The following is an 18,170-nucleotide window of genomic DNA, read 5'->3' as shown; positions in this document are numbered from 1 at the left end:
ACTGTGCTGTTTCCCCATCTTTATGGAGTAATTAGCCCTCCTTTTATTGTTGAAATTATATATATATATATATATATATATATATATATATATATATATATATATAGTTGAAAGCACTTTTAAGCACCCCACTGCCATGTTTATATTACGTATATACTGTTCGGGTCACTCTGACCCGACTGTCAAAGTGGAGGTTAAAGGGGTCATAAACTATTTGTTTCTTTGGATCTGTAAGACATATTTCACCCCAAACACACACATACACACATGCACACACATACAACCTGAGAGCTTGTCCCGTTGACAGGGTATCAGTCACGAAACAGGGGAAAGAAAAGGAGACGAGAGCCATACAGAGAACCAGGGAGGCTAGATTTAGCCTGTCAGTCTTAAAAGGTCAAGGGTCACAGTGGGAGCCAACTGACATATATTCACTCAAATATGCACACACACACACACACACACACACACACACGCATACATATATATAAACACACAAACAATCAAGTTCATTAAAACAAGGTCAAAAGTGGAGGGCAGGCAGCTGGCTAGGTTTACAGAGAGAAAGAGAGAGTGCAGACAGCTGGGGAATTTTACTAGTGTCTGCAAGCAAGTTTAAAAGGGCACAAGTGAATGTTTATAGTAGGGCAAAGAGGTGCAAGAACTTATTTCAATTGTTCTGAGTGGACTTTATATCAATAACATGCTTTTAAGAATTTATGGGCACTTTGTTAGTGAATTCAATCAGCAAAAGAGAAGCAGTTAATGATGCAATAAAGTTATGGGACCAGAGAAAAGTTGTCTTTATGTTTTGCCACAAGCATTCTGAAGTTAAGCCCTCATTTCCTCTCAAAGCAGAAAAAGGAAGCAGGTAAAACATAAACACTCCCCAAGCCAAATCCTCTTCTTTTAAACTTCATGCCACTATGGCACACCTTCTAATAATCCAGATTAGTCTAGACTTGGACACACTAATTCAGCTCTTGTCTTGGGACTGAAGATCTGCTTTCCTTTTTAAGTCCACATTGGAACAGCTAGTGCCATAATGAAAAGACATAGACAAAACTCATGGGTAGAATATATCCTACCATTCAAGAGTTTTATGGAAGAGAAGATAGAGGCTGTGCATAACTAACACAAATGTAGTGTTGTGAAAAAGTTTTGACCCACACCCTCAATTCTTTTTATCTTGCTTCCAAGAAGCCAGACTTTCTTGTCTTATATTTTCCCCAAGTAGTCTTGAGCAATAGTTCTCCAGGCTTCCTGGAGGTATTTTAGGGTTTGGCTGCTTTTGTTTTGTTTGTTAAACCACTTAACACTGGCCAACGAATCATTCAAGCATAAAAAAGGCACCTAACTCAAGAAATGACCATTGCTGTGTCTACACATAACAGACAATACAGAAAAAAAGATTTTAAACTGTAGTTTGTTTAGTTTGTTACTAGCAGCCTGACACAAAAACAAGTCATTTCTTCACATTTCTTTAGTTGAATCTATGAAAAATGCCAAAGAAAACATAGTTTGATAGAAATAAATAGCAATTCTACACAATCAAGATGATTCCCAAAGAGCTATCAGCCAAAAACTTGGCATATCTCAGTGTGGTATACAGTGTTTCCTAAACAATTTGAAGAACCTGGACAAGCTCAGGACAAAGGATGAAGCAGCAGACCTAAAAACTATCTACAGCATAGAAACAGTATCTGAAAGTCATGTCTTTAAGAAATGGGAAATTAAGTAAACATGTGACACAGGATCTGAGAGATGCATCTGACCCTTCAGTTAATCCACTGCTCACCGAAGGAAGAAAAAAGGAAAGAAAAGGCTGAGGTATGCCAACTTATACAAGAACTGGACTAAAAATCTGTGGAAACAGGTCTGATAAAGCGATGAATCCAAATTTCAAGTTTCTGGTTCACATCATCTTCAGTCTACAGGGTGGGCCATTTATATGGATACACCGTAATAAAATGGGAATGGTTGGTGATATTAAAATCCTGTTTGTGGCACATTAGTATATGTGAGGGGGCAAACTCCTCAAGATGGGTGGTGACCATGGTGGCCATTTAGAAGTCGGCCATCTTGGATACAACTTTTGTTTTTTCAATAGGAAGAGGGCCATGTGACACATCAAACTTATTGGTAATGTCACAAGAAAAACAATGGTGTGCTTGGTTTCAACGTAACTTTATTCTTTCATGAGTTATTTACAAGTTTCTGACCACTTATAAAATGTGTTCAATGTGCTGCCCATAGAGATTGAAAATGTGACGTCATTCAGGGTTAAAACCGTAAGGGATTCTGGGAACTCGTGGCAAGAGGTACTAGCGCACGCAGGCTTTCAATTGAAATTACAGAAAAGAAAAGAAACACAAAAAATGGCAGGAAGCTGTTGTATTATTAACTGCAATAGCCGGTCGCATGACAGCCACGGGAAACCGACAGGTAAAGAGATCAGTTGTTATCGTATTACGTCGTTAAAGAGAAATTGTTCGAGCCATGTTTCCGAAGTAACAAAGAGGCAACGGATGGCCTGGATTGCAGCCATTCAAAGACCAAATATAACGTCTCAGAACACTCCAGCTCACATGTTAGTCTGCTCCAAGCATTTCCACAAAGGTCAGTGTTTTGTAGTAGTTAATACGTCATTTTTCATAACATAATTGGTGATATAGGTTAAAAGCAAGTCTGGTGCTGAACAGAAATTGTCGCGCTATGCTCCTTTATTAATTGTGTATAAATAGTGAATTGTCCTGACACAATATTGCGTTTCGCTTCTGTTATTACCATGGTACATTGACAAAAACATATACTTTTATTCACAGGATAAAACAGGTTTTTTTGTATCACTAATTGCCCAGTACGATTACAGCATACAATATTATTGTCACTGCTACATTTCTGTAATGCGAACCAGAAATTATTTCCACTACTAATTAATTACCGTTAAGCTTAAAGGTCCTATTAAGAAACGGTTAACCAATGTGTATTTATGAAGACGATTTGTGAGACTGGTAAACTTGTGATATGTACGATGGTCTTTCGTTCTACACGGTGCATTTCAAGGTCCTGTACCCATCCGTCGGTAAACTGTACCTGGGCTTGTTGCAGTGACCTGAAGTTGCTAAAAACTTCATGAGTGTATGCACTCATCAAAGAACCGTATAATTATAAATATGAGCGTGGTGAAAGTTGGGCAGCACGCTCACATCTTTTGTACACTCTGTGTGCTCGTAAGGGTCCAAACCTTTCACTCCTTTGATTTTTTCCTCGTATCTTTTCTTTGACTTTTCGTCGAGTCTGCCTTTGTACGGACCGGCCTTGTTCTCCTTTGTTTTGTACATAACTTTTTTGGGGGACAAAGAAAAAGCAAGAAGGTATTGGAACTGAAGAATGAACGTTTTGCGGTGCTGCAAATGTTTGCATTTGATGCATTGCTTTGATTGTTTTGCCACGAGTTCCCGGCATGCAATGCGCGAAAGTCACGTGGTCTGTCAATCTCTATTGTGTTGGATTGTCAATGCAACCCTCTTCTCCCACTCTTCATACACTGATAACAACACCGCAGGAGAAATGCTAGCACAGGCATCCAGTATCTGTAGTTTCAGGTGCTGCACATCTCGTATCTTCACACCATAGACAATTTCCTTCAGATGACCCCAAAGATAAAAGTCTAAGGGGGTCAGATTCGAAGACCTTGGGGGCCATTCAACTGGCCCACGACGACCAATCCACTTTCCAGGAAACTGTTCATCTAGGAATGCTCGGACCTGGCACCCATAATGTGGTGGTGCACCATCTTGCTGGAAAAACTCAGGGAACGTGCCAGCTTCAGTGCATAAAGAGGGAAAACATCATGTAGCGATTTCAAATATCCAGTGGCCTTGAGGTTTCCATTGATGAAGAACTATTGGACCCACTACCGTTGTACCCCATATACCACACCAAACCATCACTTTTGTTGTTCCAACAGTCTTGGAGGGATCCATCCAATGTGGGTTAGTGTCAGACCAATAGTGGTGGTTTTGTTTGTTAACTTCACCATTCACATAAAAGTTTGCCTCATCACTGAACAAAATCTTCTGCGTGAACTGAGGGTCCTGTTCCAATTTTTGTTTTGCCCATTCGGCAAATTCTGTGCGCCGATCTGGGTCATCCTCGTTGAGATGCTGCAGTAGCTGGAGTTTGTAAGGGTGCCATTTGTGAGTAGCTAATATCCGCCGAAGGGATGTTCGACTAATGCCACTCTCCAGTGACATGCGGTGAGCGCTACGCTGTGGGCTCTTGCTGAATGAAGCTAGGACAGCCACTGATGTTTCTTCATTAGTGACAGTTTTCTTGCGTCCACATTTTGGCAAATCCAACACTGAACCAGTTTCACGAAACTTAGCAAGCAGTTTGCTAACTGTAGCATGGGAGAGGGGTGGTCTCGTAGGGTGTCTTGCATTGAAATCTGCTGCAATGACCCGGTTACTGCGTTCACCAGATATCAACACAATTTCGATCCGCTCCTCACGTGTTAACCTCTTCGACATGTCAATGGCTGTGAACAAAGAGAAACTTGTAAATAACTCATGAAAGAATAAAGTTACGTTGAAACCAAGCACACCATTGTTTTTCTTGTGACATTACCAATAAGGGGCAGCACGGTGGCACGGTGGTTAGCACTGTTGCCGCACAGCAAGAAGGTCCTGAGTTCAATTTCAACATCAGGCCGGGGTCTTTCTGTGTGGAGTTTGCATGTTCTCCCCATGTTTGCGTGGGTTCCCTCCGGGTACTCCGGCTTCCTCCCACCGTCCAAAGACATGCAGCTTGTGGGGATAGGTTAATTGGATAATCCAAATTGTCACTAGGTGTGAATGTGCGAATGAATGTGAGTGTGAATGGTTGTCTGTCCCTGTGTGTTGGCCCTGCGACAGACTGGCGACCTGTCCAGGGTGTACCCTGCCTCTCGCCCTATGACAGCTGGGATAGGCTCCAGCGCCCCCCGCGACCCTGAAAAGGATAAGCGGAAGCGAATGGATGGATGGATTACCAATAAGTTTGATGTGTCACATGGCCCTCTTCCTATTGAAAAAACAAAAGTTGTATCCAAGATGGCCGACTTCTAAATGGCCACCATGGTCACCACCCATCTTGAGGAGTTTGCCCCCTCACATATACTAATGTGCCACAAACAGGATTTTAATATCACCAACCATTCCCATTTTATTACGGTGTATCCATATAAATGGCCCACCCTGTAGAGGTCAGGATGGGGAAACGGTGAGTACATCCATCTGTAAAACCTGGTTGAGGCTCTGTCATGGTTTGGGCTGCAGTTCAGCCATGCAAAAAAGTACCATAGGATTTTGATCCACTATGCCATAGGTGTCAAACTTTGGCCCGCGGACCAAATTTGGCCTGCAGCCTAATTACATTTGGCCCGCAAAGCCATACCAAATTACTATAAGAGCTGGCCTACTGGTATTATACAGCTAATGTATATATTGTTTAGTATTAAGCTTTGCTTGTTCCATATTCAGTTTTTCAGCAAAACTTGTTTGAGTCTGTGAAATGCACTACACACAGGTACACACACACACACACACACACACAGGTCTTTATCACCAGATTCCACATTTATTTATAGTTTTCCCTGGGTTATGACTGAAGACAGTCTGACAGCTGTCGGTCCCAGCTGATTTCCCTCTCTCCCCGCTCCTCTCCATCTCACTATAAAAAGGGAAGGAAACCACCATCAGTCCAAATCGCCATCAGCTGTTCTCACCGGCATCTCCAGCACCGCCCCGTTGAGCTCACTGCACCACTCCTCCCCTGCAGCCGCACCCGGGACCACACCTGCGCCACACACCCCCACCGCCCGACTGAGGCCTGGGAGCTGTCCGGCCGAACCTACTCCCCCCCCCCCCACCCCCGCGAGCGAGAAAGGAAATCAGCCACCGCCATCTGCTTCTATGGCCTATGGACCACCTTGAACTTAAAGGGCTGTACAGCCAGATACCACCGGGTGATCTAGGCATTGGCATCCTTCATGCGGTGGAGCCACTGCAGCGGGGCGTGGTCCGAGCAGAGGGTGAATGAGCGCCCCAGGAGGTAATAGCGAAGGGAGTCGACCGCCCACCGGATAGCCAAGCACTCCTTCTCCACAGTGCTGTACCGTCTTTCACGCTCTGCCAGCTTCTGGCTGATGTAAAGAACGCGACGGTCGACCCCCCTTACCTGCTGGGACAAAACGGCCCCCAGCCCTCTGTTCGCGGCGTCAGTCTGCAGAACAAAAGGGAGGGAAAGGTTAGGAGGTGTGAAGCAGCGGCTCCCCACAGAGAGACTTTTTCACCTGCACAAACGCCGCCTGGCACGGCCCCGTCCACTGAACCAGATCTGGAGCACCCTTTCGGGTGAGATCGGTCAGGGGGCTGGTCAGCTGCGCAAACCCTGGCACGAAACGGCGATAGTAACCTGCCAGCCCCAGAAACCGTCTCACCTCCTTTTTAGTCTTGGGGATGCGATAGCCGCCGTCTTCTCCACCTGTGGACGCACCTGCCCGCCCCCCAAGTGGTACCCCAGATACTGTACCTCCCTCCGTCCAACCGCACACTTCTTTGGGTTGGCCGTGAGCCCCGCCCTCCTCAGGGACTCCAGGACCGCGGCCAACCGCTGTCCGAGGGACCGCTCCAGCCTTCGTCGTCTTCGCTGGAGGGTCCGAGGGACCGCTCCAGCCTTCGTTTGTCTTCGCTGGAGGGACCGAGGGACCGCTCCAGCCTTCGTCTGCCTTCGCTGGAGGGTCCGAGGGACCGCTCCAGCCTTCCGTTTCCACTGGAGGATCCAAGGGGCCCGTCCAGCCATCAGCGTCGCCGCAGAACAGCAGCCGGTGCCGTATGCGCTGGTCATGAATCAAACATTTTCTTTGGGGTTACATGTTTTAAATGTTTGATTTTTGGGTGGGGGGAACTGTTACGATTCAGTGTTGTCAGTGTTTTGTTTTAGGCGTGACTGTTATGTGTTTCCTGCTTTACTTTGAAAGTCTGTCTTATCTCAGTGTGTTCAGTTTACGCTTCCTTGTCTCGTCAGTTCTGATTTGCCCCAGCTGTGTTTCCCTCCTGTGGTCCATTCCCTGATTGCTCCCTCTATGTATTTAAGCCTTGTGTTTCAGTTTGTCATGGTCGCGATCTCCCCCCCGGTTGTAAATAGTTTGGTGTTTTGATGTAAATAAATGTCTTATTTTGCTTTGAGGTAAATAGTTGTCGATACTTTTGTTTTGGGATATTTTCGTGGAAAACCGTAGTAGTTGTTTTGTTGTTTTTTTCCCTTATTTTTATTTTTCCTGTGTTGCACGCCAGTTGCCTAGGCCGGGGTGTAACACTTTCAACCTCTTTAGAATTGTAAATACTCTGTTTGCACATATTTCAGTAAATCACAGCACATAATATAAAGAAACAAGCGAAACAAGTACACGATACTTGTATTAGACTGTAGCTTGCAGTTCCAGTAAAATGACACAGACTTAGTTGGACAAAATGCAACTTGATAGGTCAAGAGACCATCAGAGATAAATGAAAGACGCTGGATAAGTGATTGATGGCATCTCCCAGGCAGGGTTTGGGAGCGTTTTTGTAGTTTTGCAGAGACAGAATTTCACAGGATAAAACAAGTCTTCAGGAACAAATACTTTATCAATACCTTATCATTATGTGTGGACACCACTTAATTAGAACTCATTTTCACATGCAGTGACCCAGAGCTTAACTGTAAGCTCTACAAGAACTATTTACAGAAGAAAAAAGAGTTAGGACTGTTTATAATGGAGTAGGCAACACAATCAGTTCTGCTGAGTTGTTGGGGTTGACCGTGTTGGGAATAGCTTTGACCCTATCTAAGAAGTTCCCAGTGTATTGACTATATTCCTCAATTATTTTGTAATTTATTTACTGAATCAAGCAACAGGTTTTCATTTAAAAAATTCCCTGAGTCCAGCCTTTTGACTGGTAGTTTATTTCTTCACACACTCAAAGACAAATGGGCATATCTACACACTTAATCTCTAATCACACAAGCTGCACATGTTTTACAAACAAATATGTCATGCTTTCAGACAGGTAAGGTCATACACAGAGACATGCATTTCTCCTTGAGTCTCAACACCATATGGTCTACTGGCCAGGCATTTGCACTCACAAGCTCTCACCCAGACAAATTAGACCATTATTGTCTCTGACTTCTGGAGAATGTGGCTATGAGGAGAGAAGGAAATAGAGCTGCGATCAAGTGGAGAGATAGAGAAGGAGGGATTTTGTTGCACTTTTTGGTGGTAATGATAATGAAGATGACAGTGGTGCTGAGTTTTAAGAGTACCTCTCAGCACTGGCATTAACAAAGAAAAATCAGAACTCTTAAACATGCAAATTTAGAGCACAAGGCTTCTTTGAGGATGTTGTTTTTGTTGTTTTTGTTTTTTATCATTCTTTGTCATTCAGTATGCAGCACTGTGACTCTATTCATTTCCATTCAGTATTGTTTGAGTCACTGTAGGTGGTGCTCATTGCATTATCTGTTGAGTGAAAAGGACTATAACTGCTCATGCTGTGGTTCCTAGATCTTTATCTCCTGACACAGAGGTGTCATAAAACACCTCTTTGGCTCCAGGTGATTTCAAAAGCAAACCTGCACGTGACATTTACAATTTCAACTGCGAGTAGCAAAATGTATCCATCTGAATCCTGTGTGTTTGTCCCTGTAGGCTTTCTTTTCACAGTGTACCAGTTTTACCTGAAAGGGATCCCCATGAGGTCCAAAACCTCAAGGATAGAATAAGGCCCAAAACCATGACCATTCACTACAAAATGAAAAGCCAGGCAAGACAGAACAACATGGGTAGTCAAGGTAGAGCAGCCAAGTGGGGTAAAAAGCAGCACTGAAGGAAAGGAGAATGGAGCTGAGCATGTGGTCAACACAGCAGGAAACCCAGTGGTCATTTCACCCATGGACACACACATACACACAAACTGGTAGACGTACCGATAAAATAGAAACTGCATAGTCAGCCAAACATAAAGACAAACTGCAAGATAGGCCGAGAGCCAGGTGAACAGATATGAATGCACACGCACACACGCACGCACACATACACACAGACGCATCCACAAAAAACACAGATAGATAAACTGGTCAAGCTGGTCAGACAGGCTGAGTATGCTTTGCCTGCGGGAATGATCAAGGCTAAGCTGAGATGCACAGTGATCAGTCTGTGTATCTCAGGTCATTATGTGCGTAAAAGAAAAACACTGTTTAAAAATTAAAGCATGTTGCTCGTCTTTTTATACACCAAAAAACAGTACCGTTACAAGACAGCTGAGACTTAGAGAACAGCTGAGCAGCTATAGCAGCTAAAGGACTGTTATCTGTGTATCTACGATCATCTGAGCCAGACTATAATAGTGCATTATTACGATGTGGTGTGACAATCCAATCTGATGGCAGCAAAATCTCCCAACCACACTGGGAGGGGAAAGATTGCATGCAAACATTCTCTCTTGCTAAATCAGGCAAAAGGAAATGACGCTTTGCACAATGGTTCTGCTGTATTATTAGCCCCTCAGAGGAAGCTGCAATTGTTGGATCAGACTCCGAGAAAGAGTAAAGTAAGTCTGGGAAAATATCAGCTTCCTGCAATGACTTCAGGCTTTAGCCTGAGCAAGTATTTGCCTCTGCCTTTCTGGCTTTCTCACTGCTTCAAGCACTTTCTTACCCCATTTCTATCCCTCAAACAAAGAGACTATTATTATTATTATTATTATTATTATTATTTATTATTAGTAGTAGTATTATTCCCAAAATTTCTTTTAAGCCTCTGGCACAAGCCTCTACAAGCAACAAGCCTTGGCATATAGCAGCAAAGTGAGAGAGAGAGGGATTGAAAGCATACTTGAACATCTCCTTCAAACTTATTCTGGTTCTCTGGTTGGTAGCCAATCTGTGTATCCCCAGGGCAGCGCACACTATCTATCTGACCTCAGCTGAACTGCCTCAGTAGTCTCAGATAGAAGGGATATGAAAAGCTAACGAGAGCAGTAGAGAGCATGCAGGACGGAACGCAATGACTTCCCTTACAGGGTCCTGGTGGAGATGATAAACCCAAGACCCTTCATTATACAGCTGCAAATAAAATAAACGCAACTCAAGGCTAAACTGAGTCAGTACTTTAAAACCAATAAAACATAAGGCCCGTCTCCTAAGAATTACCTTCCTACACCGCTAAACTGCATTCTCAATTACATTTCAAGGGCGACTTAATTCTTCAGATTTGTGACATTTCATCAATAGTTTCAACCTCATGATATATTGGTTTTGCTGCTTTAGCTGCTCTTCAGTTGAACAATCATACAATAGATGGGGTGGAACTCTTTCACCCTGGTAACCCAGAAAATGAAGGAGGAGCTCCTAAGGTGGTTAATGTGATAAAAGGTTACATTTTAATCATGATCCCTTTCCCTGAAATAAGTAATCAGTTTTAGTGCCCAAATCTAAGCAAATAACAATTCAGAACAAAATAACAATAACAACATAAAATCTAATAAGGGAAATAATAATACAGTTTGCTTGTAGAGACATGGTTGTTGTACAGTATGTTATCCATTTACTGGAACCAGGCAAAAGAAGATTCTGCAAATTGGTTGATTTCAAACACATTTCAGGTCAATACGCTGTTAAAACTATGACTGAAACCGCCATGGTGATATGAAAAATTAATGTTGAACAATTGACTTTTTGGCTGAGAGTCAGAGAAGAAGCTCAATATCACGCACACATGTGAATACTAAATATGAAACCAGACAGCCAGATCAGATCAGACAAGTAAAGCTTCACTTCCTAAGTTTTACTATATTGACACATTATCTCATTTGTTTTATCTCTACTACTTTCTTTTTTCTTTTTTTAAAGCCTATATTAAAGGTTCTGTGGGGGGGGAATAAATATATGGGAAAAATCATAAATACAAATAGGATGACAGTTTCATGCTGATATAAAACTTAAACTGATGAGAACTAGTAAAGGTTTCAAACATGTCAGGGGAAAAGACTGTTGGGCTTCATTCCCATGTCTTCTTCTCACTGTCAGTGGTGATCATACTCATTCAGTAGCAACTTTAGCTCTTGTTTTCCAGATGCGAATGTTAATGATTACCCAGTCTTAAGGCTAAGCTAACCAATGCTAAGCCTGTAGTCTTATATTCAGTAGACAAGCATGAGGGTTCATGACATTTCCCATGTTTTGGTAAGAAAATTAATAGGTGCCTAAACTAACTAGTAATGATTATCAATGATTATTGTAAATGTATAGCTATCATTTGCTCTTGGTATTGCAGACAACTAAGTCATTCCATTTTATCACTGAATAATACATACTTACACCAAGCCATTGCTTTTCCACTATACTTATAACCTTTTTCATCCTTCGATCACCACATATGTGGCATTGGAGCCAGACTTAAAGCCAGTAAAGCACAAAGAAGTTTAATATGTCAAACAACAGAAAGAATGTAATGATAGTAAAGGATCCAAAGGAAAAAGTGTGGAAAAGGAATGGAGTGGAGACGAACAGCTGCTGAAAGAGGTTGAGTGTTGGGCATGAAACGATGGAGGACAGAGGAGAATGGAAGGACAAGTAGAAAGAGGAATAAACTGAAGGAAAAACATGAAAGGAGGAGAAAAAAGAAGGAAAATGTGAGTGGGTGTTCATAAGCATAAGACATAGTGAAGAAAATGATGGAGTTGGCACTAGGGAGCAAAGGTAAAGAATAGGAGTGATGAATGTGGTGGAAGGGTTCAGTAAAGGCCTTGAATCCAATCAAAACACTGTTTTTGATTCTGTTTTTCATTTCACCTAAAATAATGTTTCAATAGTCACTTGCTGAAGTTGCTAAGAACCAACCCTGGTCTTTGAATGGGTACTTGTTTTGAGCAAAACACTTCTCTGTGGCCTCAGCTGAACTGTGCAAGCTCACTGCAGCTGGAGCTTGGGGAACAAGGCATTGTGGGGATTAGCTAATGGTTTTTCACACTGGCAACCCAAGAAGAATGGTTCCTGCTTGTGGCGATGTAGTTGTGTTGCTAGAAATCTATGCTCGAGGTCAGAGCTAAGGATCATGCCTTACATTACAACCTCCAACATGTCTACCACCTAGTAGATACTCTGCTTATATAATCAGTCACACGTTCAGTAACTTGTATATAATGTGCTATTCTAAACGTATTCTTTCTCTAGTTAACTTCTATCCATGTGTCTGCAGTTTCAAAGTAAACTCAGTCAGGTTTCTGGCACCCTGCTTTAGCTCCAGCGCTTCCTACTACTAACTGAGCTTCTCCATGGCCACTTTTCTTTGCTCAGTTCATTTAGTCATTTAGTCACCTTTTTGTGCAACGGCATCTTAACCAGTTCCTCTGATTCTTGTTGCCTGCATTTACAGCTAACTTAGCTGTAACATATGTTGCAGTCCAGATACCTGGAAACACAAATGTCAGATTTGTTTGGTTCCTCGCAAAGTAGAGCCATTCAGGGATCACAATCATTATGCTTTTTGCTGTTGCAGTACATTCATGGATAGAGATTGGACTTTCTGAGTAGGAAATCGAGGTTGAGAGGGCATCCCATAAAAACTTCTGACTAATTCAAGAATGCACCAATGGAACAAAACTAAAAAGTGCCAATACCAATGGACACATGAAATCTGCAGCCATTGTAACGGTTTGTCTTTGCTTCAACTGTTTCCTTAAAAAGACTCCAATTTTTTAAAAACTGTTACATTTCATGGTGAAAAGCCTGACTTTCACCAGTTGCTGGTGATTTATGAGTGGAACCCTCCAGAGCCCCACAATGATGCAGTGGGACACTGAAAATGAGGAGAAATATTGGCAGCAACCATCATAAATACATTATACATTAACAGAAAATATTATTACTGAAAGTTCAGCTTGCTACACATTCTCCCATAAAATAAAATATTGATTAGGATTGATATGTAGAGTATGAGTAGTGCAGACAGACTAGGTTTTACAGTTGTGTATGTTCTCAGTGGTAGCTCTGTTTACGAGAAACAAGATGCACTTTCAAAAACAAACTGTGTACACATGCAGTATTCAGTGGTGCACATGGCCACATCGATGCAAGGAGTGAATCGGAATCCCTATGAGATGCTTATTTTTCAGAGGCTGACCAAAAATACTCAGTTAGGTGTGCACACTTCCTGTGAACACAAGCACATGAATAACTTTATTTCAAAAGCGCTCACAAACTTTTTGTGAAGTTTCTCTGAAACAGACAGGCGAAATACACATAAAGCCTTTAACAAATGAATAACAAATCTCGCATGTGTCAAGCCCTTCACAGACTCATACATATATGCATAAAGATTCTCACATGCACACACGTGCAGTGCGGCTGCTTGCCTCCCACATGCACTGCTTGTGACGCATTGGAAAAGTCATTAGACCTGCACTTCCTCTCTAAACAGAAGAGAAGGAAGAAAAAGACTGTCTTACATGAAACACACAGGAAATGTGTGGGTGACTGCTTGTATGTGTATGTGTATGTGTATGTGTCTGTTTCTGTGTGCGTGCGTGCATGGATGCGTGCATGTATACGCAATTGTATATTTCTATGTGCATGCACGTATCTGGAGATCTAAGGTCCCACCCTAAGGGCTGGTGACCGAGGTCTTGTAATAGCTTGCTTTGATTGTTTCACTGACTAGACTACAGCTACAATTACAGACAATTAAGACACTCAGCCAGTGATTGGCTTGCTCAGCAGGCTAAGCTGCACACCGTAATCTTGTGGATTCAGCATTTGTCCAAAGCTTATCCCCCTATTTTCAGATTTGGACTTGAATAAAACCAAGTACCCACTTAAGTTAGGATTACTCGCTCCGAGCATTATTTAGCACATCAAAAAGCCGTCTGCAAAGGCATCTCTGATTAAATACACAATAATGGCAGATATTTCTACGTTTTTTCATCATACTTAATGTGTAAGTCAATATAATCTCTCAACTGTGGATACTGTAGTTACACAAGTTTCATTTCTCTCTACAAAAAAGGTAAAAACAGTCAGAGCTTCTGCTTTTCAATGGAATTTTTGGCACTAATGTTGTAACTTATCACTTGACATATGGGGTGTGTGTGTTTCTCGTTTTGTCTTCCTATGTAGGAGCTGTGACTTTGCATAACGTCAAAACCAGCACTTCCATGCGGGGAGGGGGCATATTCATATTCACCGCAGTAAATACGAATGTGCATGTGTATGTTGAGTACGTGTTTAATGCTATATGTGTTAGCAAGGGTAACTGAAGCGAGTGATCTACAGAAGCATTGTGATAAAATAAATTGTACAACAGGGATGCTGTGTTGGTACTCAAAGAAATCCAAAACAACCAGGACAGGAAGAAAGACAAAAAATGAAGGAGGCAGACGGTGAATCCTGGGGTTTGGACATCTGGAGAAGTGTCAGGAAGCTCAGTCACTTCATCACTGAAGGTGTAATATTTATCTATGTGCACTAGAGCATGTCAGCCTACACACACACATGCATACAGTGTACCAAAAACAGCACAGACAGGTGAAGGACAGCTTTTCTGACTGACACAGGGACACATATTCCCCTTCACACAGACACACACACACAAACCAGTGATTAGTTTGGACACTCGCTGCTTATCGCTACAGTGAACATCTGTTACCTCAGCAGGATTTTAAAAAATGCATTTTTGTGTGCGTACACATACAGACATTAACTTTTCCCACAATATTTAATTTTCTACCACTCTCTTTCTCTATCCCCACAAAAATACACACACGTCTACATTAGATGTACTGCTTCCATGCCCTACTTGTTTGGTACTTACTGTTAGAGTTACTAATTTCTGACACTGACTAAAGGTATCCGTTCAAGGACCAAAAAGCTGTTTCCAAACAGTAAACATGTAGTTGCATAATTCTGGGGGGGTTTTGGTTTGTTTTTTTTCTCTTTTCTGCAAGTGAGCTCTGGGTGTCAGCCTTCTTGGGGCCTTTGTTCTTCCCGTGCCTGGTGCTTTTCTAACTGGGTGCTCTCCTTTCCTCTCACCATCTGGAGGCATGCATGTTAGCTGAGCATAGGTGCAGATGTGAGATAAGCTTTGACAAGTCGGTCAGTATAAGTAGAAAAATGCTATGCTATGTACTAATATGCAAAGGTACAACGTTAGCACTCAAACGTCCTAGCTGGCTGGAGAAAATCACAGTCTTATGCAATCATAAACATTTTAACAACATAGTTTTGTTATGTTTGTTTTAATGGGAACCAGGCTGAATGTCAGTTAAATCTGGATCAGAAGTCTTAGTCATTCAACGTCAAGCCTCACCTGGAGAGACCGCAGGAAAAACATTGCCCTGCAAGTACAATAGGTCCATTTATTTTTCTGAGTGTACTGATTCTTAATGCAATTATAAACAGCGTTATGGTGGATGAACTGAGGAACACCTGTTCTTTAAGATTCCCAGGGGTATAAATTTCTTTACTGCTAAAGGCAAACACACTGTCAGGTGCTGTTTGTTATCATGTGAAATAGAAGCTCTGTGTGTGGGAGATTCACTATTCCACACAGAGAGGGGAATCCCCCAACACAGCAGACATTAAAAACAGGTGCTATTAACCCTTATCTGCAACTTTTGAGCTTCAGGGTGAATATTTAGTATTTCACTTTTCAAAAGGGACTCTTTTTAGTTCCAAAACTGTAATGCCGAAAACTCGTTTTGAGCATAATGTTTGGGTGTCCAGCTGGTATCAGTTTATTACCTTTAGTCAGTACAAAAAACAACTATCACAAGCATCACTGTGAGCATCAAATCCTTGTAAAAAGATATTTTTAACTAGATGCCATCCTGAAACTGATACACTGTTCAAACAGGATACTGTTAACTCAGTATTGGTGCATAATGTCAAAGTGCAAACCAATGTGAGAAAATTTAAAAAGGTGATCAACATTTAGGAAGTTTTGATGGTTAGCCACTTCAGACTTCTCTCTATCTGTGGCAAATGTTCCGTTCTAGTTGCTTTCGCAGTCGAACTTGTCTTGATAACACGAATAGATTTCCTGCTTCTAACTGTAAACAACCCACACACAAGTGGTGGGATCTTAACATTTTGCACTTTGCGACAGCTGTTGCAACCAAAATGTCAGTGTTGACTGCACATAACGTGCTACCCGGTGAAGGGGAACCAAAAAAATTATCCACTTTTAGCATGCTGTCAGTTGGTTGAATATTTACATCTTGCTGTTCTGTAGCTTGCACCACTTTAAAAATTGCTTACCCCTCCATTTCTAAGATTGAGGTTTCAAAAAAAATGTATTTCATATTTAATTCACTCATGCTCATGATAATCATCTCTCCAAAACACTGCCAAATTAGATGTGAATTGATATTTTTTGCATGTTTTAATGCACACAATATTATCATCTAATTACATCACAAATACAGGAGACAGAGTTGTTCTAACCTAAGAGGTTATTAGTGTATATTGCCAGTAAAAAGCACATTAGCATAGTGACTTACCTTGGCAAGCCAATTCCCCTGTACATTCTCACTGTAGAGGTCTGGAGTCAGTGAGGATTCTTCCAGTGTTAATTAAACCGTCTGTCTTGGAGAGAATTAAGGTCGTGATCTCCCAGACCTCACCACTCCCACACTCCCTGAGAAGAAAAGAAAGAAGAAAAAGGGACTTAATGAAGGAATAAAAGGATGAAATGGCTTAATGAACCGCCTAACGAGGCCTGTGGCCGTTTAATAAGGGCTTATTAAAGCTTAATTAGAGAAATAATCAAGCTTGTTTGGAGTATTTCAGTGTTGACTTGTGGCTGATTGTGTTTTCATAGCAACTGGATAAACAAGGAAGAGTTAATACTCCATAGGAAAGAAGACATGTCCAACTGTGTGTCTGTCTGCGTACATGTGTTGTAGGGGATTTCAACAATAATTAGGTGACGACTTGAAGATCCTTCCAGTCACACGGAGGACTCACGCTCATCATTCGGTCACATGCTGAAATCGTACTGACATCCAATTCAAACACTGTGGCATCCTGAACATGGGCATAAGCAGCCAGCGTGTTTACTCCATGCCTGTTAAAAGTAGCACTATCAGCAGCTTAGTCATGTGTACTTTGATATCCTGGTGTAAAAGCCTGAGCTTTTGCATGCAACCTGAATTCCTGTACTTTTTTCCTTATTATAAAGCAACTCACTGACTAATTATAGAGTTGTTCCTATTGTAAAATGATGCTACGGATTCTGATTAAATATTTGCGAATGAGCCACTGAGTTTGTCCAGTATAAACCCAATGACTCATCAGGCAGAGTCACTCACTTACTGACTTAAAAACAGCACACCATATTTTCTCTACAGATGTTAGCGTGACTCACTTGAGTCAGACACTAAGTTACATTGTGCCTGAGGAAAGATCTGAAGAGAATGCAAAGTATACAGGACACTTGAGACGTCAGCTTTTCATTATTCATTCAGTGATGCCATCACTTCTTTGAGGAGTTAGAAAGGCTCAGCATGTGATGTATCCTTCTTGTATGTGCCCGCGAAACTCTAACGGCACTGGTTCTCCACTCTGGTTCTCCAGTTACTGATTCATTAAGTGATTCAGCTTTGTTAGACCCTTTTATGGACTTTGCAATATTCAGTGACCTCAACAATTAAAGGTGTTACTCATCCTTCTTCCTGAGCAGGTGAGAACCCCAGACAAGCCAGCTAAACAACACTGCATCATGAGCAACACAGCTTGTTTGTTCATGCAAATGAATTCAAATATTCATGTAGAACCCCATGAATCCCTAAATAGGACAGAGGGACGTACTATAGCAAGTCAGAGGATGTAAATGCCACATTTTGTCTTGATTTGATTTTGTATGCTATGGGGTGCTAATAGAGCTGGGCGATAGAACGATAACGATATGTATCGCGATATAACTTTTACTCGATAGAGAAATTAAGCTATCGCGATAGACCTCGCCGCTCTTGTCCTCTTAAAAAAAAAAAAAAAAAAAAAAAAAAAAAAAAAAGGTCAGCCAATCCAAATTAAGTAGCGCAGAGCCGAACCAATCACAGCCGCAGCGTCACGTCGCATGACTTGTT

The 18,170-nt window shown here is 41.8% G+C and overlaps 1 long non-coding RNA gene across 6 annotated transcripts in view; it reads right to left on the bottom strand.

Annotated features, from left to right (window-relative positions):
* LOC308406131 overlaps positions 1–18,170 on the bottom strand; it is a 117,386-nt gene that overhangs the window by 46,749 nt on the left and 52,467 nt on the right. For all 6 annotated transcript variants that reach the window (XR_013973450.1, XR_013973451.1, XR_013973452.1 and 3 more), the window contains exon 3: positions 16,584–16,720. This is a non-coding gene — a long non-coding RNA (uncharacterized lncRNA). The remainder of the gene's footprint in view (positions 1–16,583; positions 16,721–18,170) is intronic.

The sequence above is a fragment of the Rhamphochromis sp. 'chilingali' genome (assembly GCF_963969265.1).
Source record: "Rhamphochromis sp. 'chilingali' genome assembly, chromosome: 11".
NCBI lineage: Eukaryota > Metazoa > Chordata > Actinopteri > Cichliformes > Cichlidae > Rhamphochromis > Rhamphochromis sp. 'chilingali'.
Note: the sequence above shows the minus strand (reverse complement) of the source record. Positions and strands in the feature narration are given on the sequence as shown.